Raw genomic sequence first — 26,009 nt, forward strand, 5'->3', positions numbered from 1 at the left:
AATACGAAGTGGCGGCAGGAGTTCCGCCTGAAGAAGGTCAACTTTGCTTAAAATTTCGAATACAGCAGTTTCCCTTAACAAGATCAAATTGGAAGTTGGTACAAAAGCATCAGTTACGACTAGTACACTCCTCGTCAAAGAGATAATCCAGGTGAGTTATCTTTATTCTCAATGACGCGGATAAAGTTTTTCATCTGTAACGTATAATATCAAAACATTATGAGCTCAGGATATGCGCTTGCTGGAAATAAATCACAATGTCGTAGATGTTTTTATAGAACCAAGAAGAACTATTCCAAACTAACGGTCACTCGGTGGTGTACCGAAACTGGATTGAAATTAGCCCAAGACAAGACGGAGGTGATTCTACTTACCGAAAATCGTATCACAAGGTTATGGACATCAATATGGGCAACTACCTGTTGATGACTAAACAGGAGGCTAGGTATTTTGGGGTGCAATTGGACAATAATAGAAAATTCTTTCAATGGGCCCAGCGACTCATTTAGGAAACTATTACGGAGTGCGGGAGTCGGTGGTGATTTATGCCACACCGCTATGAGTCAAAGCCCTAGCAATACGGAAAAACAAGAACATTCAGTGAGACAATTGACCAATGTGCAGCGCTGCTATAGGTGCCACATGTTGAGGCACGTGGCGGCGAAGTGCACGGTAGCATGTTCCGGTAGGGAATTGTGTAGGAGATGTGGAAGTGCGGAGCATGTTATGAGCGAGTGTATCGAGGTACCTAAATGTGTCATGTGTACGAGATACGGGAGTGCGAACGCGAAGCATATAACAGGTTCATTGGCGTGCCCCATGGTGCGCCTAGGTGTTAGAAATATTAGGCCCAATTAGAGTCATACAGATAAACTTAAATAGATGCAGGCTTGCGCAAGACCTGATGATGCAGTGCATATGCGAAACCAGGGTAGACATAGTGGTCATCTCCGAGCCCTATAGGCAGTTGCCTTATTGGTTTAATGACGAGGGTGGGGATGCATCGGTATGGGTCACCCTGTTTAATGGAAAACATGCGGCGAGCGAGACCCTGATAAGAAATGTAGGGATTGTAGGGGTCAGAGTTTGTGACGTGTTTTGCGTCGGTGGGTATTGTTCCCCTAATAAGAGTAAGGACCAGTTCAACGATTATTTGAAGCAACTGGAAGGGGTCATAAAGGTGGGGAGGAAAAGAGCACCGGAGATTATGGTTGCCGGTAACTTTAATGCGAAATCTTCTGTGTGGGGGAGGAGGGGCTCTAAGATGGAACGTAGGGGGATACCTGCTGGACGTTATAACAAGGAACGAGCTTATACCTATTAGGACGACGGGAAACTACTCCTTCCTGAGAAATGGAGGGACTAATTTTCCGGATATACTTAATGTTAATAGACGAATGAGGCTGAGTTGGAGGGGGAGTAGGGTCCTAGATTGGTACTCAGCCTCTGACCATATCTATATTACGCATATGTTTAGGGATAAAGGTAAGCGGATGGTTGGTGGGGCGTTTAAATTTATAACAAGAAAGATGGATATAGTGAGATTTTTTAATAAATTTGATGGAATCTATGAGGATAGCTGTTTTAAATTTGACGAGACGGCATGCGGCGAACGACTGCAGAAGAGTCTGGAGCATACGCGAGCCGTGGACTTGAAGAAGAGATACCCAGCGAGTGCGAAGAGGAGTGCCAACTATTGGTGGAGCGATGAGCTTGCTACGTTAAGGAGCGAAACTCTAAGAGCTAGAAGAAGAACCCAGCGAGCGGTGGCGGCCCGCAAGGATGATGCCAAGGTCCTGGTGGCCGAATTCAAGGATGCTAAGAGGCGACTGAAAAGGGCGATCGGGCGTAGCAAGGAGGAGAGTTGGAAGGGGTTCTGCGCCACGTTAGATCAGGATCCATGGGGCAGGCCGTATCGTGTAGTGAGGAAGAAAATGATGCGGTCGGCGCCAATGGAGCCCCTTGGAAGAGACAGAGTGGAGGGAATCCTGGATGACCTTGTAGCGGAACGCGAGCAGGACAATACACATCCTGTTGTTGTTTTGCTTCGGAGTAGCAAGACCGTTAGGTCACACGTATTGTAGAAAGTAACGAACTCCGAGCAAAACAATGTCGCGGCTACATACAACCGTCAAACGCAGCCGAGTTCAAATTTTCCGGCTGTTCCCCCGACCAATATAAATAAACAGACGCAGTCACGACAGACAGAGTTTACGATACGAAGTAAAGGATTACGGACATAAGCGAGCATACGAAGTTACTTCGAGATTATCATCGAATCATATTTATATATTGTACCTGTGGACTGTGTTACCTCCTATAACGAAATATTTATCACAAATATATATTGACGGAAAGAACTCGATTCTGTTATTTTATTATACTTTAAATAGACCAATCCTCCACAACCGCATTGTCACCAGGCAGGAACTGCGACCGCCTACACAGGAAGAGACATCGATTCTACCTGGCGAAGAAGGAGGGTTAAGCATCGAGGAAGTAGACATGAGAATGGCCGTTGGGAAATGCGATTCCAGGAAGGCTGCTGGTGTGGATGGCATTCCTGGCACTATAGTGAGGTTATTGGCGGAGCAAAGACTTAGTGTGCTCTTGACAGTGCTGAACGAAATAAATACCTGTGGAAAAATACCGGCGGCATGGAAAGAGGCTAGGGTGGTTACTAATGCTCAAGTCTGGCAAAGATCCTGCGACGTCATCGGCGTATAGGCCGATTGGCATGCTGTCGGCGTTCTACAAGATGTGGGATCACACGCTGAAAATGCTCATCGAGAGGAGCGTTGGTCAGGATCCCTTCCATAGGAACCAGTATGGCTTCAGGAGAAGGAGGGGGACTCTCGAAGCCCTGGATAGGACGGTCGCAGTTGCTGAAGAGTGTAGAAGGAAGGGCCTGGTGTGTGTTCTGGTTTCCCTTGATGTGAAGAACGTCTTCAACACTCTAAGGTGGGAGAGGATAATGGAGGAGGTTCGAAGGAGACGGCTACCGGGACGGCTACAGGAGTTGTTAGCGGACTATCTGGCTGAGAGGAGAATACTGGTACACTGTCGTAACGGTATCGTAAGGAGGAACGTGTACGCGGGGGTTCCGCAGGGGTCGGTCTTAGGACCGTTACTGTGGAATCTCGTGTATAACGGAGTGCTGGAGGCGCTGGACCGGGAGAAGGATACCGAAGCAGTAGCGTTCGCCGACGATCTGGCGGTTCTACTCAAGGTCACAGGGTTTCACGGCATCAATGAAAAGATAAAGGCGGTCATAGCCTTGCCACCAGGTGGTGCTGCGAGGCTGGATTGCACGTGGCCAGAGAGAAGACTGAGGTTATCCTCTTAACAAGGAATACCGAAGATTTTTAACACTGACGTGGGAGATGGGGGGAGATTTCCACTAGCCGTGTTGTGAAGTACCTAGGAGTGGTGTTGGATCAGTGAGGAGGAAGAAGAAGGAAGCCCTCCCGAGTGGAGAGAGGACGAGGGACACACCACAAACAGAGAATTTATGAGGGCAGTAAAGAAGATGGCCTCCCGGGATGTTGCATCGGGTCCAGACGGTATTCCAGGCCGTATATGGGCCGAAACTATAGATCTAATGGCCCCCCGCCTGCGACGCCTCTTCAACCGTTGTCTGAGGGAAGGAGCAGATCCCCGGGGTTGGAGAGTTGCGAGACTGGTGCTGCTCAAGAAGGAAGGAAGGCCGCCGAACTCCCCATCGGGATATAGACCAATATATCTCCTAGACGAAGTGGGCAAATTATTCGAAAGAATCATTGCCGCCCGGCTGCAGACACATATGAGGCAGAGGGAGTTCGGCTGGCACGACGGACAGCATGAATTCCGCCAGGGACGCTCAACCATCGATGCCATTACGCATGCCAGGAAAGCTACGCAGGAGATGGTGTCCGGTCAGGGAGTGGCAATGGCAATCTCCTTAGATATCTCAAACGCATTTAACACGATCCCCTGGTATAGGATCGTGGAGGCTCTGCGTTGCTACCATGTACCGAAGTACCTGGTGGAGGTGATCAAGACCTACCTCCACGACCGCTGGATAGAGTTCGGCAGCCAGAGAGGGATAGAGAGAAGACCGGTCGAGAGGCGGGTCCCGCAAGGATCAGTGCTGGGACCGATCCTCTGGATAACAGCGTACGATCGGGTGCTGCGCTGCCCCAGACCACTGGGTACGGAAGTGATCTGCTACGCGGATGACACTCTAGTCCTTGCCGGGGGTCGGTGGTAGAACGAGAGTACCAACCTGACCGAGGACGGGGTGGCATGCGTAATAAGAGAGATTGATCAGTTGGAGCTGTGTGTGTCGCCTACCAAGTCTGAAGTGCTGGGGTTCTATGACGACCGACATAGAGGCCCCCCGCCACTAGGATTGACTATAAAAATAGGCAAAGGAAAGGTGATGGTGGGACAAAGAATGAAATACCTAGGTCTCACCATCGATGGCCATTGGACCTTCCAGCCGCACATCGAGCTACTCGCGCCGAAGGTTGCCACAGCGGCTAACGCACTGTGCGGTCTACTGTCAAACCTGGGAGGCGCGGGACTAGGAGTGCGGCGCCTCTATGAAGGCGTGATACGTTCCCGGATCCTGTATGGAGCCCCTGTATGGGCAAGAGAGCTGAGCGCGAGCCGGCGCAGCCTAGCTCTGGTGAGGTGACTGCAGAGGGTAACAGCTATAAGGATCATCAGAGGGTACAGGACGGTGTCGTACGCATCAGCGACCGTCCTGGCTGCATCCCCCCCATTCGAGCTGCATGCCCTCGTGCTCAAAGAGAGATATGAGAGTAAGAGAAAAACGCAACAGGAGGGACCCGAGGACACACCCAGGCACGTCGACTTGGGGGAGATCCAACTGAACACATGGCGACGCTGGCACGCATGGCTAGAAGATGAAGCCCGGACCAGACCACACTGGGCAGTGTGCGCCGTGCTTCCCAACTGGGAGAAGTGGAGAGACAAAAATGGAATCCCACTAACGTTCAGGATGTCCCAAATACTAACCGGACACGGGGTGTTTGGGGAATTCCTGAAACGCATAGGAAAGGAAATAACATCAGTATGCCACCACTGTGGGACGAGGGAGGACACGGCGCAGCACACTCTGGTAGCTTGCCCGGCGTGGGAAGGACCAAGGAGAGTACTAAGAACGGAGGTGGGCGAAGACCTGGCCCTAGAAGCACTAATTAGAGCGGTCCTCGGGGGTCGCCAGGGTTATTCTGCCGTCCGCGCCTTCTGTGAACATGTAATGCTGGCGAAGGAACGGGCGGAAAGAGAAAGAGTGAGAACTGGCCACCCAGCGAGGGCTGACAGGGAAGAAAGAAGGCGAGAAGGGAAAGACCCCGAGCAGCAGTATACAATCAGGAGTAAGAGTACCAGGGGAGTGGTCCCCCTGATAAACCAAATATAATGAAGCTTCAAGAAATAACAAGACGGGGGATGTCGACCGATAGAAATTCGTAAGAGAACTCGGGACATCCCCAGACGTCAGGAGGCCACCGTGAAGTTTTAGTCGGTAAGAGTCCGACACTACCCGTCGCTGGGTCACGGCCGCGGGTGTCCATGAGGATTTCTCCACGTAAAAAAAAAAAAAAAAAAAAAACTGGTAGTGTTGGATAGTATTAGGGGATTTTCCCTCAACCTCAAAGCAGTTTGTGATAAAGCGTAATGGTTCTTGGGCGCCATACGGAGCCTACTCCCAAACGTCGGCGGGCCCAACGATTTAGTCAGGAGACTGTATTATGGCGTCTGGGAGTCGGTGGTTCTATATGGCGCACCGATATGGGCCTCCTCCCTGGGAAGAGAAACAAATAGGACGATCATGAGAAGGGCGCAAAGGGCAGCATTGATCCGTACTTCTACCGCCTACCGTACGGTGTCACATGGGGCTCTGTGTGTGCTTACTGGTAGCATGCCGATTTACATGAAGGCATGAAGGCGGTGGAAGCAGTATGGAGTGAAGAGGTGGATCAACGAGAGCCCTGAAGAAATGGCACATGTTGCGCAAGAAGAAATGAAGGATTTGGAGACGGAGGCAGAGCACAGGTGGAGATTGGAGTGGGCGTTTCGCAACCCCTACAATTGGACTAGGAGACTGGTAGAATATCCGATGATCTTCTACAAAAGAAAGAGGAAGATCAACTACTATGTAATGCAGATCCTTACGGGACACGGTATCTTTAACTGGTAGCGTCATAGGATCGGCAAAGAGTCGGACACCAGCTGTTATCATGGCGATGTCATCTGCCGAGTCCTACATAACCCGGAGAAGCGGGTCTCTGGGTATACGTAATAGCATTTTTCCCTCCTCGCGCAAAAAGGTACCCCCATTGAAAAGGTGGAAAATGACTCAATTCGACATGTATATTTTTCTTTTTATTATGATTACCGATTTTTCGGAAACGGCTTGATCAATCGGAATGACACTTTTTGCTCCTTGTTAGATATAATTTCCCGTTGGTTGAGATATAAAATATGTTTCTATTTCTTTTTTGTAAACTATTTTTTTTTTTTTTGCAAAAATCCAATTTTTATGTATACAAATTCATCAGTTATTCTGGATCGGATCGAGCTATCGAGATGAAACCTTTTGCGTCTTTTAAGGGTAGTCCATTGACTGGTCCTGTTTACAAAATGTCTCCAATTTGTTCATTGTTAAGTATTATTATTGCAAAGAATTCCGTATTTATCAATTTCATTTACGTCTGCTCAGTGATTGTTCTGCAATTGTTGAACTGATAACGAGATGATTCTAAAACAACAGCCTGGGCAAGTAGTTTGAAATCGTGTTTTTCAATCTAGGCTTCAATTCGTGTTTCCATTGCAGGAAACATTGGCTGGTTGTTATTGTTGCTGTCGTGTAAGAGAAGTTTCTTGACATAGCTGCGTACATTGTATTTTGTCCCTAATATTTCGGAGATGTACAGCTAGAATAAAATTGTCTTTCACTTGCTTATATTAATTTCTACTGTCCATAAATAGCCATACATTTTGTCGAATATTTGTTGTAGATGGCTTTCGGCTTTTAAAGCTTTATTGTCTCTCGCGCATATTAGTAGGTCATTCGCGAATGTTATCGCTTCTTCATTTTTATCGCTTTTTGCGCTACAATTTACATCGCTATAAATTAAATAAAATGGGGGAGTTCGCGGCTTCTTGTTATGGGTCGTCTTTGATTTTAGATACTTTGTTTGAACTGTTCTGGCTGTTACGTAAAATTGTTTGTTACGTAACATGTTCTAAATTATGACTATTATTTGGTGTCAACTATCTAAGTACTATCCATGTTCAGCGTTGCTTGACTTCCGTAAATGGACGATGTTACGTCGGGCGACCCTCTATCTAGACCAGGCCATACACCGCGGGCCAGACGGAAACCAGATGTCCGCTCATCCTTACTGCGTACCCTCAATAGTCTTAAGGACCCGTCATAAATCCCAGTAATGTGCTAGCTAAGGTCCTTCAGAGCGAACAAATATCCTTTTTTTAAATCACTTTCTAAAGATTATTGTCTACTACGGCTTGACAAGGGAAAGATTTTCACACGTACGATGCTTCCTACTAGCAACTTTCTATCGAGGGCGGCTAGGACCCTTCCTAGTCCACCAACCTTCGTTTATCCAATCAGAAACAATGTATACTGCCCTCACTTTCCTAGCCAAAAATGTCATTATTTCCGATGATCCTGAACAAATCCGATGGTCCCGTGCACTAGATACACCCATCATTAGCTTTCCTCCGACATAGCATCGTCGCTGTACTTTACTTCTTCTGCACCGCTAGAAAAGTCAAGTACTGCGTCTGAGTCTAACGTCTAAGTGTAACGTCTAAGTCTAAGCACGAAAAGTGTAACTCACATCATCTATCTAAGTCGGTTCTCAGGAATACCGAACATTTACTTCTTCTATTAAGTATCCTCGAGTGCTACGTCCACTAACATACTAAATTCAACTATAAGAGCCTTGTTCTATTGTGCATATCTATCTTATCTTCGTGCGACAAATTGTCATCTACGATTTATACCTACTCAACAGTGTATCTCATAAGTGTTGGAAATAAAACTTTATAACCCTGTGAATCACAGAGTTATATCAACTTAATCACCCCTATTATCTTAACGGAAATCAGGGGATCGATCAACTCGTGGTGTCGATTATTATAATCGTAACAGGAATTTACGACTCCCGTTGACGTCTCTCCTCGCGATTGCGTCTCCCCGCGATTGATCGAAAATACAGACGAGAACGAGTGTTATTTATATTTCTATATGTCGAACATGAAAGGACACCGGAACCTTCCCTTTGGAACCTTGGGCAAATCCCTTAACACCTAGATTCTACCATAGCCGTAATTAAGCAATTGTTGTCATTAAATCCGATTGTATTTGTTCGAGGTTTGTTACAATGAGCTTCGGCTCGAGGCGACGACCAATTCACCGAACGTAGCCGCGGTCAAGGGATCAACATTTTGCCTAACAAAGGTATGGAGTAATAGCGTAGCTCTCCTCAAAATGCGTTGAAGTGGTCATCACTTCTAAGAAAACTCTACATCTGGTCTTTTTAGTTTTCGCAAGCACTGAAGCCATCGAGAGCGTATTACGCTCGATGAATATTCCACGATTTAACAAAGAGTTAGTTTAGTAATACTTGTACCGTAGACGAGCAAGTTGAGTAGAACTTGGACTTTGGAAAAAAACGCATTTTGTTATCCCGTTGACCGCGGATTCGTTATTGAACCAAGGATCATTGTCATTAGCTTCTCGAGTATCTAATTACCACGGTTACTTGTCAAATTCTGCAATAATCCTATTTGCACTAGTAAATATTGCATAACGATAATGTCTAATCCAAATGAAGATTCGTTTCACGCCTCTAACCCTAATCATAATGTGAATCCGATATATATATATAACATTTATTGCCCGAGAAAATACATATTACACGTGTATATTCTCAATAAAGAAAGAATTTCAGTTGGAATGTGGTTTTGGCAAAAGTACCGTTACGCGACGTTATGACGTAGCCATACAATATTTTGTATCGGATTTACATTTTTAACATTACAGTTAATGATTGAATTTAAGTCGCTATAAGTCAGGAGAAGAGTTCGAAAACGAATGTACTCAATGCGGTATGAGCGTTGGCTGAAATATCTGGTTTTGTTATTCGATGTTACTGTACAAAAAATATCTGAAACCTATAAATGGTATATAATGGCTAAATATATATTGAGTATGATCTCAGACACTTACATTCGAACCAATTTGGCTTTTCTGTTTAAATCAAATCGGGCAACTGTACGTCAGGATCAGCCTTATTAGAAGTTTGTAGAAGAATATTTTTATTTCATCATTTAGTTGTTTGCAGTAGATTCGTGTGTTTGTTCGATTTGAAATCCAAATGTATATCTAAATAGCGAACGACTTTTTTGTGAGGAATGAATATGTTGCTATTGTATCGTAGATGTCGTGTAGGCGGAATTTTTTTTTTTTTTTGCATCTGATATTTTGGAAATGTACGGCCCGAATAGAATTGTTTTGAATTTGCATATATTAATTTGTGATTTCCAAATTATTTTTATTACGTGATGTGGAAAGCTCCTTTTTCGAGCTTAAAGAAGGAAATCCAGCCAAAATGTGTTGAATGCCCTCTCTAAATCTATGAACACCGCTTCGACGCAATCACTCTCGTCTCTTGCCCAAGAGATATATGATGAATTTTGTAATTACATGTATCGTTGAATGTTTAAATATGAAGCCAAACTGGGTGTCCGGAATTAGGTTATTTTCGATGTATATAGTGTTATTTATCATAGATTCGGATACTTTATTAATGTTAGGTAGGAGTCTAATTCATCGGTATAGCTAACAGGATCACTGTTGCTTCTCCTATTTTTAATGCTACTGCCTTTCTTGTTTTCCAGAATGGAGAAATAGTTGGCGTTTAGGCAATTGTTAAATATTATGCTGCAGGAGTAGATGTGTGAAAGATGTGTAAATATGGTAGGTTCTTTTAAATCTATGCTACCAAATTCGATAATTTTTTTTTATTGTTCATTTTTGAAGGTTAGATCTAACTTATTTTAATTTGTGGAAATGTTAGATAGGATTAAATCTGGCTTGTCAATTGCGTATGCGTTGCTTCAGTTTGTTCGTTGTTTGTGCGATTATGCTTGTTACTTGATATATTCTTATGTGGCTATTTTTTGTGTGGACTGTTTCAATGCGTGCTCTTAGTATAGACGATTAGTTTATGACTTCCCAAATTAGCCCTTTTAGGCCCTTTATTTGGAGATACTCACGAGGTTTCGTCTATGTAACGCAGAGCGTGTCCATGCGACCCAGCAGTCACGTACCCCCAAGTAGACCCTGACCGTTTTTCCCATTCGGTATATGTTCAATATTTCAGTTGGAATTCAGGCGTCTTTGCCAATATCCTAAGCTTTCACCTTATACTTTATAGCCATCCAGACGATAAAGGTTATTTCCCTATGTTAGTATGTTTAGTTTCTCATGGCTATCGATAATGATTATCTTACTGTCTTCGTCGAATTGTGTGACGGTATATGTCGGCTTTCATGAGTTCCTATTTGTATCCGTTCTGGTTGTGTCAGAGTATATCACCTATGTTGTGGTTTTTTGGGTGGAAGACGCAGTTAATCGACGGTGATAGTTCTTTGGGTTTTTATTTGGATATGTTTTTAATTCTACATTTCCAGTAGTTTCTTAAGAAGTTGTAGAAGGCTTTTCTAATTTCGTACTCACTCTCTTTGTTTCTCTGTTATTTTGCTGTTCTTTTTCTTTTCCAGCAACGCTAGTAATTTTTCACCGTTGCGTTTGATCTTTTATTTTAATGTACTAATTCTTTGTAGGATGACTGGTTCCCCGTGTTACTACCCTTTTTTCTTCTTTTTATCTTTTGTGCTTGTAACCATGATTTCTATAGGTAATCCAGGTACGATATTTAATCTTTTCATGTTTTCAGTTGGTTTCAAGAGTATTTTCATGCACTGTACTAGTTTCGCTTCGTTTAATTCTTCTGTTATCCGTTTAGTCGTTGGTGTTAATCCTATGTGAGAAAACATTTGCGTTATAAAAACTAGGACTTTATTTGAATATAACAGAATTTTTTGTCAAAATCCAGGAAAACGTACTTACTTTTGCTACGTTTATGACTCTTTTCATATTCTTGCACGGTGTGGTATTTTTCGAAGCAATTGCGTGTATGCAGGGCCGGTTTAACCAAACGAGTGGCATAATATTACATCGATTCTCTTCTTATACCTTTGATTTTCCGATTGCAACATACCACACGATCTTTACTTCCTTCTGTGTCATCTCGCCGAATGACATGTAAAAGGCCGTTTAGTCTTTCTGCTGTTCCAGAAGTTGATGAAGTATTTTTGGGGTCGGCGTCACGAAAATGCCCAATTAATTGACCCATCAAGCAAGAAAATAATTTTCGCCACCATTTTTGGGACTTTCGTATAAAACGGTATGTAGCTGTATACTGGTTTGCTTTGTCGACACCGCCCATAGATTTGTGGCGGCACTCGACGACGGAACTCTTTCCGACGGCTTCGCGACACAAAGCGCTATACCATGAAAGTGTAAGGCCGACATGCCTAATGTACCATCGATATCCCTACGGTCCTTCCGTCGATTATTTGGAAGAAGACGTACGTGGCAACGGTCGCGAACGCCTAACGAACGCGTGCGTAGTGCGGATATCGAGGGGCAAGAAAAGAAAAGAATCTGTCTAAAGATTCATTAGATCTTGAACAGCGAAGTGCGAAGGGTTCAGTGTAACAGCGAAGCAAACATGGTCTAAACATAAAATAAACTATATTGTTGAACATTTAGAGCATTTCTTGGGCACTTACGCCTTAAACCACCTCATATTTATCGTAATTTATCCGACATTTGGCTTCAATATATCCTTCTCTTGTTGTTCCTTCTCTTCGTGTTCTTTTAGTGATGTTTTTCATAGTTGTGGTAGCACAAGTGCTAAATATTGATTCGTTTGTCTCTCCAAGCCAGTAGTAATATATCTGCGTCTGTAGGCAACGATATCATTTTCCGCAATTTTTCGATTTTTTATATTATTCGGAATAAATTTTCTATTAGTTTGAATAGTTCCAGTTATGTGGCATTTCATGCTTAATAATGCATCAGCCAAGGGAATACAAGTAAAATAATGGTCGGCATAAATATGATATCCTGCAGCTTCAGGTTTTGATTGTGATAAGTTTTGGTACAACTGCAAAACTATTCTTGTGCTTATTGGGAGATTAGGTTTGACTAATTTCTCATAACATGGCAAAATGGTTTGTATGTAACCAATATTGGCATCCGCATGAACATAAATTTTGTTTTTGTGCTTTTGTGCTTCATTTGTTACTTCATTTACATGAAGCATCCAAAATATTTGTAAAAATCGGTCTTTTCTAACGGACAAAACACAAGATTCATTGCAAACAAAATTAGTCGAATCTATATCAAAACTCTTAGAAGCCGTTTTACAATGCAAATGAATATGCAACAAGATATTAAAGTTAGAATTATTAGATTGCCCCAAAAGTTCTTTTCGCGATCTTCGCATCCCGCCTTATCAGACAGCGTCTAAATAAACGTATTAGGTTGTCCCAAAAGTTTCTTTCGTTTTATAAAGGAATAATAGACGCACAACATTTTTTGTTTTGTATTATTTTATTGTATTATGTATGATTCATTTTGTTCCAACTGTAGAACAAAAAATAGAATAAAAAATATGTAGAAATAACTGTAGAACAAAATAGATCAGACATAATTCAATGAAACAATATAAAATAACAAATATTATTATTATACTATTATTTCCTTATAAAACGATAAAAACTTTTTGGATAACCTAATACAACCTAAGCTGTATTCTGTTGATGATATAGTCATCAGCCGTTTTGTAACTGTACAAGTGTACGTTTCGTTCTGAATAAAGCGTATTTTAAACCTTTCTTTGCATCTTGAAAGATAAAAGGTAAAAAAAAAGCGATATATCATGCTTTAAAAAAAGGCAACAGTGTTAAGGGCATTGCATATGACATATATCATGTCAATAAATATTTAGGAAAAGTACAGTATAAAAGAAGATTTGATTATACGGAAATACCTTTCATCCCTGTCGTTGATATAGCAAAACGTAGGAGAAGTTGGCAAGTTGCTAAGTAAGCTTTATTATTTTGTTTAGGTACCGATAATTCATAATTTTGGGTTTCAATGAACATGATGCTGCAGGGATAAGCTTTTTGAAATTGTAAATCTTGTTTTAACATAACTTCGAAAAGCAGAAATCGATGTTAAAATCATTGTTTGTGTCCAAGATAGAAAAAAACAAAAGCTATTTAATCTCATAAACGTAACGTTGAAGCGTTCTCGTTTATTCAATGACATATTTTGATCTCGTCATAATAAATAACGAAATTATAATTTTTTCTAAAGATATACTACAAACTTCAGAACTCGATAAATCTTCTAGCACACCGAATTTATTAGACCGCTTAACAGATAATCAATCATTTTAATCTTAATAGTTTCGAAAATATGAAATTAGTTGTTCGGTTACTTAGCCGTAAATTAGCAGTCTATTTTATCATTCACAATAAATTAAACTTCTGTAAAACACGTGCAAAATGGGTTTCAAAACAACTTACTGACAATCACGAAGAAACCAGACTGCGTGTGTACAGGGAACTTGAAGAATGCTATTTGACCGAAGGAAATGAATTATTGGAAAGAATTGTGACTTGTAATGGGATTTAGATCCATCATTATAAGGAAAACAGCAAAGCACGTGGAAGCATCCAAATTCTCTGAGCAGGGAAAGATTCAACACCCAACGATCGGCTGGTAAAGCGCGATGTTAAATGTCTTTTGGGATGCCAAAGATCCAATTTCTTCGTGATTCTTTCAGAACACCAGTGTACTGTAAATGGTCAATGCTACAGAAAGACGCTTCAAAAGAATACGAAGCTTGCAAGCTATTGTAGTATCGTAAAAAACGTTTAATTTTAGATCGGTCGAAAATAGAAAAACCGTGTATGTCGTCCTTCTGTGTTTCGTTTACGTTTAAGAGCGCCTATGTGACTAAAGTCACCTAGTTCTTGCAGAGGTATGCGAAAAACGATAAACAGCGTTAGAACAAAAAGGACGGTTTTCGGGTTCAAGGAGCGATGACCGAGAGGTCAGTGTGTGCGAGTCGAAAAGCGAGTGTGTTGCGAAGATCAGAGTTGATTGAGACGTCGAAGGGTAGAGTCGTGAGACGTAATTGAGTCGTCAAAGGGTAGAGTCGTGAGAGTTGATCGAGTTGTTAGTGTTGTAGAGTTGTTAGAGTTGCTGAGAGAGAGAGAGAGAGAGAGAGAGAGAGAATATTATATTCGTTGTGACGAGTATTGCATTTAGTTTCGATTAAACAAACGTCGTTTTCTGTCCTATTAATATTTCTATATCCAATTTACCAATAATAAATTGTAAGTAATCGGGAAAATTTATATCTTAATTTTCCGATACTACACTATTGAAGAAACGACGAGATTTGCAGAGAGAGATAGTGCTTTTTCTTCAAGATAACGTGCGGCAACATACTGCGTAATTATCTCTTGAAACCATCAAAAGGCTGGGAAATTCTACCACATCCACCCAGATAACCCAAACTTTGCACCACCTGATTCCCTTCTGTTGAACTTTTGTTCTTTGCAGAGTTAGGGTTGAAAGAATTTACTTAGAGTCGACTTTCTTTAAGGAATTCAGTTATATTTCCGCGGACGAAAACTTGTGTGATATAATTGCAAATAACGTCCACAACAGTTGCGTTACATTTATGCATATTGAGCAACGAGAAATCTATTAAACAACTATTAAACATGTTAAAGTATCTTTTTATTTTTTGGTAAAGCACAGAAATTATTTCCTTTTTTTCTGTGAAGCCTTTAATTTTTTTTAGTTTTGATCGGACCGTTTAGCGAGATTTCGTTGCTGATAACATAAAAGTATTATAGTGATTTTCCGTTATCTGTTTTTGAATTCTATTACTATATGTATAATAATTAGTTTCTTGGGTGGAAAAATTTGTTTGTTCGCACTTATTAACTAATTTGGGCGTGCATTCCTGGGTGAGAATGTCCATGTAACGACTAGAATATGGTGCCACGTAACAGTTCCGGTACGTACGGTAGCGGGGTTTCGTTCGTGAGATCGCAATAAATTCCGACATCCAGATCGGGAAATCGTATCTTTTTCAACTGCAGCGCGCTAGAGCCGGACTTAATGATTTCGCGTAGCTCGGTATCGTCTTCTTGTGCTGCGGCTAACGTTTGACGATCGACGGATTTCCCAATCGCTTCTATTCGTGGTAGAGTATCGGCTACGTTATTATCTATCCCTTTAATGTGTCGGATATCGGTCGTAAATTGTCCGACGTAGTCTAAGTGTCTAAACTGTGTCGGCGAACACTCGTCGAGGTTTTGATTAAACGCGTATGTAAGGGGTTTGTGGTCGGTGAAAATAGTGAAATCTCTACCTTCGACGGCGTATCTAAATCGTTTCGCCGCGGTGTACATGGCGAGTATCATAGTTCTCGGACGTACGCGCTGTACTTTTGTTGTGCGAGGGATAGCAATTTTTTCATAAAACCTAACGGTTGCCAGGTTTCGTTAATGCGCTGTTGGAGTACCGCTCCTAAGGCGTAATCGGATGCATCGACCGCGAGGCTGACAGGCGCGCCAGGAATCGGATGCGTTAACGTTGTCGCGTTTCGACTCGCGGAAGCTTTTTTCGGCTTGTTCGGATTCCTCGGTAAATTCGTTGTGCCTTTCAACAAGTCGTTGAGTGATTGAAGGATTTTCGCTGCCCCCGGTATGACAGGCTAGGACATTACAGGGAAACAGGAATACGGATCCTGCAACATAACATGCAGCGATCCAAAATAGTCCCCTATGAAATTAGGGAACAACTGAGGGCTGATGGTGATGAAATCTTGCTGATGCAAGAGCCATATAGCATTAACGGCAAGATACCTGGGCTCGGAACAGGGGTCGCGATCGCCTGTCGAGGCTCGAAAAACGACCCGCCAGTGGCAGCTGTGGGCGTGAAATCGCAGCGCTTGACGCCTCTCGAAATGGCTGGGCTCTGTACGACACATTGCACATGCATGCAGATAAGTGGCGGGGACATTGGATTGTACGTGATAAGCCAGTACTTCCCACCGACGGAAGACATCGGAGTCGGCGTTGAACAGCTCGAGAAAGTACTCAGGAGTCTCAGAGGTAAGTGGGTCATTGTTGGTCTGGACGCCAATGCAAAGTCCCCGCTGTGGCATAGCAAGTGTTTGGATGACAGAGGAGAAGCCCTGGAGGCCGTCATAGCACAATTCGGTCTCTGTGTACTCAACCAACCAGGACAGGCACACACCTTTGAGACAACGCGAGGGCGGTCGAACATCGACGTAACCCTGGCGAGCCCGGAGGCAATATCGCTAGTACAGGAATGGAGAGTCCAAGAAGACGGAACCACCAGCGATCACAGGGTGCTAGAGACACGCCTGGTTTTCGGGTCAAGAAGTACCGAGCCGCAGCGTCAGGTGAAAAGATATAACACACGAAAAGCCGACTGGGAGATGTTCCAAAGAGTCGTCACAGAGAGGGCACGGACACTCCGGGGGACCACCCTCCAGCAAGCTGAAGACGTGGAACGAATGGCTGAGCAAATGCAGGCTGTCTTTATAAGAGCCTGCGATGCGGCCATCCCCAAGAAGAAATGGCACTATAGGTCGGTACCATGGTGGACGCCCGAGCTCACAAGAGCAAAGCGAGACACCTACCGAGCAAGGAGAAGGTACCAGGGGGCCAAGGACCCCGCAACGAGGGAAGAAGAGAAGCTGCGGTACAGGAAAACTAGAAGGGAATACACGAGGAAGATCACGAAAGCCAGGATCCAGAGCTGGCAGGACTTTGTATCAAAAGAAGGAAACAGAGAACCCTGGGGAATCGTTTACAGAACGGTCACGGGTAAACTTAGGGGAGAAGTGGCAGTGTCGACCCTGCGGACGCCACAAGGATACACTTCCAACTGGCGAACGACCGCGGGGGCGATGCTGTCTGCCCTCTTACCCGATGACGAAGAAGGAACGGATACCCCGGAACAGACAGAGATCAGGAGGAGTACGATAACTCCACCAAGCGAAGAAGACACACCGGAGTTCCAGTTCCACGAACTAGGATGTGCAGTGAGGCGACTGACTAGGGGCAAATGCCCCGGCCCCGACTTGATCGAGGCGGAGATGATACAATGTGCCTGGGGGGGGGGGGGAATTCACCAAGAGCTCCTAAGGCTCATGAATGGCTGCCTCACTTGGGGGGTCTTCCCAAGAGCATGGAAACTGGGAAATGTCATCACCATCCCGAAAGGACCAGATCGAGATAGAAGTAGTCCAAAGTCCTACAGACCGATTTGCCTATTATCCATGGTGGGCAAGTTGCTTGAAAGGATGATGGCTACAAGAATGTCGACAATTTTTAATAATCATGAGAGGTCCTCGAATCGCCAATACGGCTTTCGCCCTGGAAGATCGACGGTGGACGCGATCATAAAAATGAGAGAAGAGGTAGAGCAAATGAGCGACAGGAAGTATGTCCTCGCTATAGCACTCGACATAGCAGGAGCCTTTGACAACGTCTGGTGGCCGAATGTGATGCACGAACTGAAGAGAAGAGGCTGCCCCAACAACCTGTATCGGCTGACGAGAAGCTACTTCTCAGACAGGGCCGTGCAAATCATTGGGAAGAGTGAAGCAGTCGGCAAGCCCGTCACGAAAGGATGCCCGCAGGGATCGGTACTGGGCCCGAATTTTTGGAACCTGGTATTCGACGACCTGCTGGCAGAACTAGCGACAAGCGAGATGGAATGCGAACCCATCGCGTACGCCGACGACTTAGTCATCCTAGTCGCCGGAAACGCAAGGACGGAGCTAGAGAGGAGCGGACAGGAAGTAGTCGCACGCGTTTCTACCTGGTGCGAAAGGAAGAAACTCTCTCTGTCTGCGGAGAAAACCGAGATGTTACTAGTCAAAGGCAAGCTGGACACCGAAAGACCACCGATTATCAAGATCAGGGGCAAGAACATCAAGATGGGACAGGTGATCAAGTACCTGGGAGTGCACATTGAAAGAGGCCTGAAGATCAATCGGCATGTATATGAAACAACGAAAAAGTGCCAAAAACTGTTTAACAGCCTCGCAAGAGTGGCTAAGACGAAATGGGGACTTGGACACGCGGCCATGAGTATCCTGTACAAAGGGTTGTTCGAGCCGATAACCACCTACGCCGCTGCCGGCTGGAGCGACCTGTTAAATAGAAAAACAACAGGCATGCTGATAAGGTCACAGAGAATGGCACTCCTTCAAGTGACGAAGGCCTACAGGACCACATCAACGGAGGCACTACAGGTCATCGCAGGAGCGATACCCATCGACCTGCTAATTGAGATCAGGGCAAGAGCCCATAGAATGAAACGAGGATTGGATGAAGCATCCAACCACAGAGCCATCGTCAGGGAAGCCATCGAAAAGTGGCAAGAGCGATGGCAGACAACACACAAGGGAAGGACCACGTATGAGTACTTCGACAGTGTCAAGGATAGGCTTGAGTGCCGTTGGGTAAGACCGGACCACTACATGACACAGTTCATAAGCGGTCACGGGGATTTCAACGGTAAACTCAAGACATTCCGGCTGACTGAAGTGGACACGTGTAGTCACACGTGGAGAGGTAGAAACCCCCCATCACATCCTGGAGGACTGTCCAATCTTCAATGAAGACAGACAGAAGCTGCGAGACGCAATAGGAGAACTGGACCTGCAATGGCCGGAGCAAAAGTGGGACTTTGTATCTAAGGAAATATACCCACATTTCCGCCAGTTCGCGAGGAGCGTCCTGCAAGCTAAGGAGCAGAAGAGAAGGAGGGTCCAAAGAGAGACGGATGGCACCCTGTTACAAGGACGACCTTCAGAGAGGACAATGCAATCTGGCGAATTGACAAGCCGGCCTCCAAGACGAAGTCTAAGGCTGGCACGACAACCAGCCGGTCAGAACAGAAGAGAAGAAGAAGAAGAAGAAGAGGAACCCGCAACACTGGACAGCGGAGAGAAAAGCGAAGACGAAGATATAAACAGCAATAACAACAACAAAATTGATGAAGAAGACTATACCTAGTCAGAAATTAAAAAAAAAAAAAGGGGGAAAATGAAAAGAAGAGCGATAAGTGGGAGCTAGGGAAGACTCCCTGCGACCGTCCGTGCAGGCGGCATTCATGCAAATGAATGCTGGGACGGTGTAGGGAAATAATCGGCTAGACAGCCAACCTGCTGGAACCGAGCTATATGCTGGCAGCTTCGCCTCCTCGTGGCCCCCGCTGGTAACGGCGCGGCACGATGCGCGCATCGTGCCGCGCCGGCTAAGCGAGCTGCCGCCCGAAAGGGCAGGTTCAACTTGTCCAATGACCCGAAAGGGGAGGGCAGGGTTTTTCCAAGTCGCGCGCCGACCATCTGCGCGCCGTTCCCTTGGCATTGGACGCCGGGGAGTAGATTAAAAAAAAAAGCAAAGCCAGTATGAGTTTTACACTCCAGGTATGGCGCGGCCGAATGGCCTGATGCTTAGACTACTTGCCCCCGGTATGAGTCCACAAGATGGCGGCATACTGAGAGCACGCGTTCACGTCGCTCCGTCCTCAATGTTCGAGTTCTTGCGGAAAAGTGAAGAAATCGGGCGAGAAAATAACGCGAAAGTGAAGTGAAAGTGCTCAGAAAGAAAAGTGATAATAAAAAACAGTGGAGATCGCTTTTATAGAAGCGTGAGTGGACGTAGAAAAACGTGGTTGAGGTTAGGGCAGAGAGGAAGCCATCTTGGGACGCGCGACTGCAGCGCCGCCGCACGGGCTACTTGGTAACTGCGCGCCAACGTTCGTAAAGCAACACGCCGCGGGACTAGCGCCCGCGTTCGTAAAGCGATACGCCGGGGGACTCAGTGCAGCGGTTCGTGAAGCCGCTCGCAGCGGTACTAAGTGTATCCGCGTCCGCAAAGCAACACGCTGCGGTCTAAGTGCCACGTTCGTAAAGTGACACATCAAGACGCAGCAAAAAGCAGCCATTTTTCGAAAACACAGAGAAGTGCTAGTTCAAGTGCTTGACTAGTGCCGCCATTACGCCATCGGACTTAGTGTCTGTGTGCGTAAAACAATACGCCGCTGGGACTTAGCGCCCGCGTGCGTAGAAGTGCAGTGCAAGTTAAAGTGCTTGACTAGTGCCGCCATTACGCCTTCGGACTTAGTGTCTGGGCGAAAAAAGCAATACGCCGCTGGACTTAGTGCCCGCGCGTGAAAAAAAAAAATTTATAGTGCAGTGCAAGTTTAAGTGCTGGACTAGTGTCGCCGTTACGCCGTCGGACTTAGTGTCTGCGTGCGTAAAACAATACGCCGCTGGGACTTAGAATCTGCACGCGTAAAGCGATACGCCGCTGGGACTTAGTCCCTGCGACCGCAAAACGATACGCCGTTGGGGCCTCGCCCCCGCAACAGGAAAATCGATTTTGAAGCTAAACAGGGGAATGGCATCACGGGGGCAGACACCACCAGCCACTAAGGCACGAGTGGTCCTGCAACCCCTAAAAGTGCAAAAACCGGAGGGCTCAACACCGGAAAAACAGAGCCGGGAAATTAAAAAAAGTACAAAGACCGAGGAGGATGGCAGAGAAGCTAAGAACGAATCTCGACCAGCTCCTGAAACGCCAAGGCCGATACCAGACATTAAGGAGAAGGCCAGCGAAATAGAGAACACAATTCTGGCATTTTGTCTCGATCCGAGCAAAAAAATCAACAAAGACCAAGCCGCTACAATCATGAAGCATTTCAAAGAAATGCGAGGAATCGTAGAAGAGCTCCTGCTCCACAACAGCTACCTGACTGGGAAGCTGGAACAAAGTGCGGGAACAGCCCAAAATAGGAACACAGAGATACTATCTGTGGTCAATAAGTCGCTGCAAGTCAGCAAGCGGCTCGAGACGGCGGTCAAGAAAACCGCGAGAACTGAGCCCAAACAACCTTCGTACGCGGAGAAGGTGAAGATGAGCAGCAAGAAAGTCGGGCAGATAACAGTTAAGCCACCGAAAAACGTGGTAATCATCCGCCCCGAACAAGCAGACGGAGAGATCAAGACGAGCGAAGAAGCTCGGGAAGCGGTGTTTACACTCGTAAACCCTCGGAAGAAGGGAATACAAGTCACCGCCGTAAGAAAGATTGGAGGAAACGGCCTGGCAGTGGAAACAACGAACCCAGAAGGCCTAAAGGCATTCACCGAGAACGTTAAGCTGAAGGAAGCCGGCCTAAAAGCCAGTACGCCGCAGAGGAGACAGCCCCGAATGATCCTGTTCGATGTCCCAAGGGACATTCCGGAAAAGAAATTAAGAGCCTGCATCAGAAAACAGAACGCAGACAGACTCGAGGAGGATGATGTAGCGGCCATAAAACTCTGCTTCAGGACGGGCCGCAAGGACGCTGAGGAGATCAACTGGGTGATAGAAGCACCCCCCCCCCAGGTAAGAGAAAAATTACTCAGAGGGAAAATCTATATATCGTGGAACGCATGCAGGGACCGCGACTTTATCGCCGTAAGCCGCTGCTACAAATGCCAAGGCTACGGGCACATAGCGAAATACTGTCGCATCAACTATGAAATCTGCGCGCACTGCGCAGAAAGTGGGCACAGCACGAAAGAGTGCACTAGCAGAGACAAGAACGCCAACTGCGTGAACTGCAGGAAGGCTGGGAAGAAGGGCGATCACGCGGCCTCCAACGCAGACTGCCCCATATATAAGAAAGCCCTGGAAGCGTTAATTGCCATAACCGAATATGAGTAAAAGCACAAACGGAAACAGGCCAGGACATGGTAGGGAAAGGAAAATACGGATCCTGCAACATAACATGCAGCGATCCAAAACAGTTCCCTACGAGATCAGAAAACAAATGAAAGCTGTGGGCGACGAAATCTTGCTGATGCAAGAGCCGTACAGCATCAATGGCAAGATACCCGGGCTCGGTACAGGAGTAGCGGTCACATGTCGAGGATCGAAAGACGACCCGCCAATGGCAGCAGTGGGTGTTAAATCGGAACACCTAATGCCACTCGAAGTCGCCGGACTCTGCACAACACACTGTGTATGCGTGCAGATGAGCGACGGGGAATTCGAACTCTACGTGGTAAGTCAGTACCTGCCACCGACCGAAGACATCGAAGTTGGCATAGAACAGCTAGAGAAGGTGCTGAGGAGTCTCAGAGGCAGGAGGACCATCATCGGCCTAGACTCCAATGCGAAGTCACCGCTATGGAATAGCAGGAGCACAGACGACAGAGGAGAAGCCCTAGAGGCTGTCATAACCCAATTCGGCCTCTATGTCCTTAACCAACCAGGACTGGCATACACCTTCGAGACAACTCGAGGACGCTCAAATATTGATATAACCCTGGCGAGCCCGGAGGCAATACCGCTAGTACAGGAATGGAGAGTCCAAGAAGATGGAACCACCAGCGATCACAGGGTGCTAGAGACACGCCTGGTTCTCGGGCCAAGAAGTACCGAGCCGCAGCTCCAGGAGACGAGATACGATACACGGAAAGCTGACTGGGAGACGTTCCAGAGAGTCATCACAGAGGGGGGACGGACACTCCGAGAGGCCACCCTCCAGCAAGCCGAAGACGTGGAACGAATGGCTGAGCAAATGCAGGCTGTCTTTATAAGAGCCTGCGACGCGGCCATCCCCAAGAAGAAATGGCACTACAGGTCGGTACCATGGTGGACGCCCGAGCTCACTAGAGCAAAGAGGGACACCTACCGAGCAAGGAGAAGGTACCAGGGGGCTAAGGACCCCGCAACGAGGAAAGAAGAGAAGCTGCGGTACAGGGAAATTAGAAGGGAATACACAAGGAAGATAACGAAAGCCAAGATCCAGAGCTGGCAGAACTTTGTCTCAAAAGAAGGCAATAAAGAGCCCTGGGGAATCGCTTATAGGACAGTCACGGGAAAACTTAGGGGAGAAGTGGCAGTGTCAACCCTGCGGACGCCACAAGGAGACACCTCCAACTGGCGAACAACAGCGGCGGCGATGCTGTCCGCCCTCCTACCCAACGACCAAGAATACTCGGACACCCTGGAGCAGACAGAGATCAGGAGGAGCACGACAACCCCACCAAGCGAAGAAGACACACCGGAGTTCCAGTTTCATGAACTCGGATGCGCAGTGATGCGACTCCGGAGGGGCAAATGCCCCGGCCCCGACTTGATCGAAGCGGAGATAATACAACGTGCCTGGGGGGGAATCCACCAAGAGCTCCTCAGGCTCATGAACGGCTGCCTCACCTGGGGGGTCTTCCCAAGAATCTGGAAACTGGGAAACATCATCACCATCCCAAAAGGACCAGATCGAGACAGAAGTAGTCCGAAATCCTACAGACCGATTTGCCTACTATCTATGGTGGGCAAATTGCTCGAAAGGATGATGGCTACAAGAATGGCGACCATGTTCAACAATCACGAGATGTCCTCGGATCGACAATATGGCTTTCGCCCCGGAAGATCGACGGTGGACGCAATCACGAAATTGCGAGAAAAAGTCGAGCAAATGAGCGACAGGAAGTATGTCCTTGCAATAGCACTCGACATAACAGGAGCCTGCCCCGTGTAATACTATATGACGTACCACGGAAAATGCCGGAGAAGGAATTACTGGGCTGCATCAAGAAGCAGAACCAGGAGAGACTGACTGAAGAAGACGTCGCAGCCATTAGATTCTGATTCAGAACAGGCCGCAAGGACTCCCAGGAAACCAACTGGGTACTGGAAGTAGCACCCCAGGTAAGAGACAAGTTACTGACTGGCAAGATATTCATCTCGTGGAATGCTTGCAGGGTCCGCGACTTTATCGCCGTAAGCCGCTGCTACAAATGCCAAGGCTACGGGCACATAGCCAAATACTGTCGCATCAACCATGAAATCTGCGCGCACTGCGCAGAAAGTGGGCACAGCACGAAAGAGTGCATAAACAAAAACAAGAACGCCGGCTGCGTCAACTGCAAGAAGGCAGGGAAAAAGGTGATCATGCGGCCTCCAACGTAGACTGCCCCATGTACAAGAAGGCGTTGGAAATAAGCATATCTCGTACCAGGTATGAGTAAAGCCCCGAGCAAGAACGGAAGGGGACATGGGAGAAGAAGGGGTATAAGGATCCTGCAGCATAATATGCAGCGTTCCAAAACCGTCCCCCACAAAATCAGGACGCAGATGGAAGCTGATGGCGACGAAATCTTGCTAATGCAAGAGCCATACAGCGTCGACGGGAAAATACCCGGACTCGGAACAGGAATCTCGATCGCCTGTCGAGGATCGAAATGTGATCCACCAATGGCGGCAGTAGGAGTCAAGTGGAAGGATTTAACGCCGCTCGAAGTCGCCGGACTATGCACAACGCACTGCGTATGTGTACAGGTAAGCGATGGAGAGACGGAGATATATGTGGTAATCCAGTACTTTCCGCCGACCGAGAACATCGAGCAACTAGACAAGGTACTGAGTAATCTTAGAGGGAAGAAAGCCATCATTGGCCTGGACTCCAATGCAAAATCTCCGCTGTGGTGCAGCACGGCCATAGACGACAGAGGTGAGGCCCTGGAGGCTATTATTACACAATATAACCTCCACATCCTCAACCAACCGGGGCAGGCTTACACGTTCCAAACGACTCGAGGGCGATCGAATATAGACGTATCTATGGCGAGTCCGGAAATAATACCGCTCGTGAAGGAATGGAGAGTACACGAGGACGGAACCTCCAGTGATCACAGAATACTGGAGACGCGTCTTGATTTTAAGGAAAGGAGCACTCCGCCGCAGCTTCAGGAGAGAAGATATAACACTCGGAAGGCCAACTGGGAGGTTTTTCAAAGAGTGATCATGGAAGAGAAGGAGACACTCCGAGAGACAACCCTCCGGCAGGCAGACGAGGTTGAACGAATGGCCGAGCAGATGCAGGAAGTCCTCATAAGAGCCTGCGATGCTGCCATTCCGAGGAAGAAATGGTACTACAGATCGGTGCCGCGGTGGACGCCTGAGCTCACACGAGCAAAGAGGGAAGTCTACCGGGCAAGGAGGAAATACCAGAGGGCTAGCTGCGGTACAGAGAAATTAGAAAAAAGTATGTGAAAGCAATCACTAAGGCCAAGATACAAAGCTGGAAAGACTTTGTATCGAAGGAGGGCAATAAAGAGCCTTGAGGCATTGCCTACCGAACGGTTACGGGTAGGTTAAGAAGGGAAGAAACAGTGTCGACTCTGCGGACGCCACAAGGGGAAACCTCCAACTGGCGAACGACCGCGGCGGCGATGCTGTCCTACTACCAGACGATGAGGAAGAAACGGACACGCCGGAGCAGACAGCGATCAGACGCGAAAGTACAACCCTCCCGAATGCCGAAGACGCCCCAGAGTTTCGCTTCGAGGAACTAAGCAGCGCCGTAAAGCGACTAACGAAGGGGAAATGTCCTGGACCCGATCTAGTCGCGGCCGAAGTAATTCAACGCGCCTGGGGTGGAATCCACCAGGAACTCCTTAGGCTCATGAACGGCTGCCTCACCTGGGGAATCTTCCCCAAAATTTGGAAACTGGGGAACGTCATCGCTATCCCGAAGGGACCAGAACGGGATAAAAGTAGCCCGAAGTCTTACAGACCGATTTGCCTACTATCTATGGTGGGTAAATTACCGGAAAGGCTGATGGCTACTAGAACTCTACTCTACTATACTCCACGAGCACGCCTTAACTTCAGACAGGCAGTACGGCTTTCGTCCAGGAAGATCTACGGTGATATATCTGCACTCGACATATCTGGAGCCTTCGATAACGTGTGGTGGCCCAACGTACTGC

The 26,009-nt window shown here is 46.3% G+C and overlaps 1 long non-coding RNA gene across 1 annotated transcript in view; it reads right to left on the reverse strand.

The window, feature by feature from the left end:
- The window catches only part of LOC138189101 (uncharacterized), a 247,607-nt gene that overhangs the window by 181,542 nt on the left and 40,056 nt on the right, over positions 1–26,009 (reverse strand). The window lies entirely within an intron of this gene.

This window comes from Bombus flavifrons, chromosome 18 (assembly GCF_040668555.2).
Source record: "Bombus flavifrons isolate JBK064 chromosome 18, iyBomFlav1_principal, whole genome shotgun sequence".
In the NCBI taxonomy this organism is placed as follows: domain Eukaryota; kingdom Metazoa; phylum Arthropoda; class Insecta; order Hymenoptera; family Apidae; genus Bombus; species Bombus flavifrons.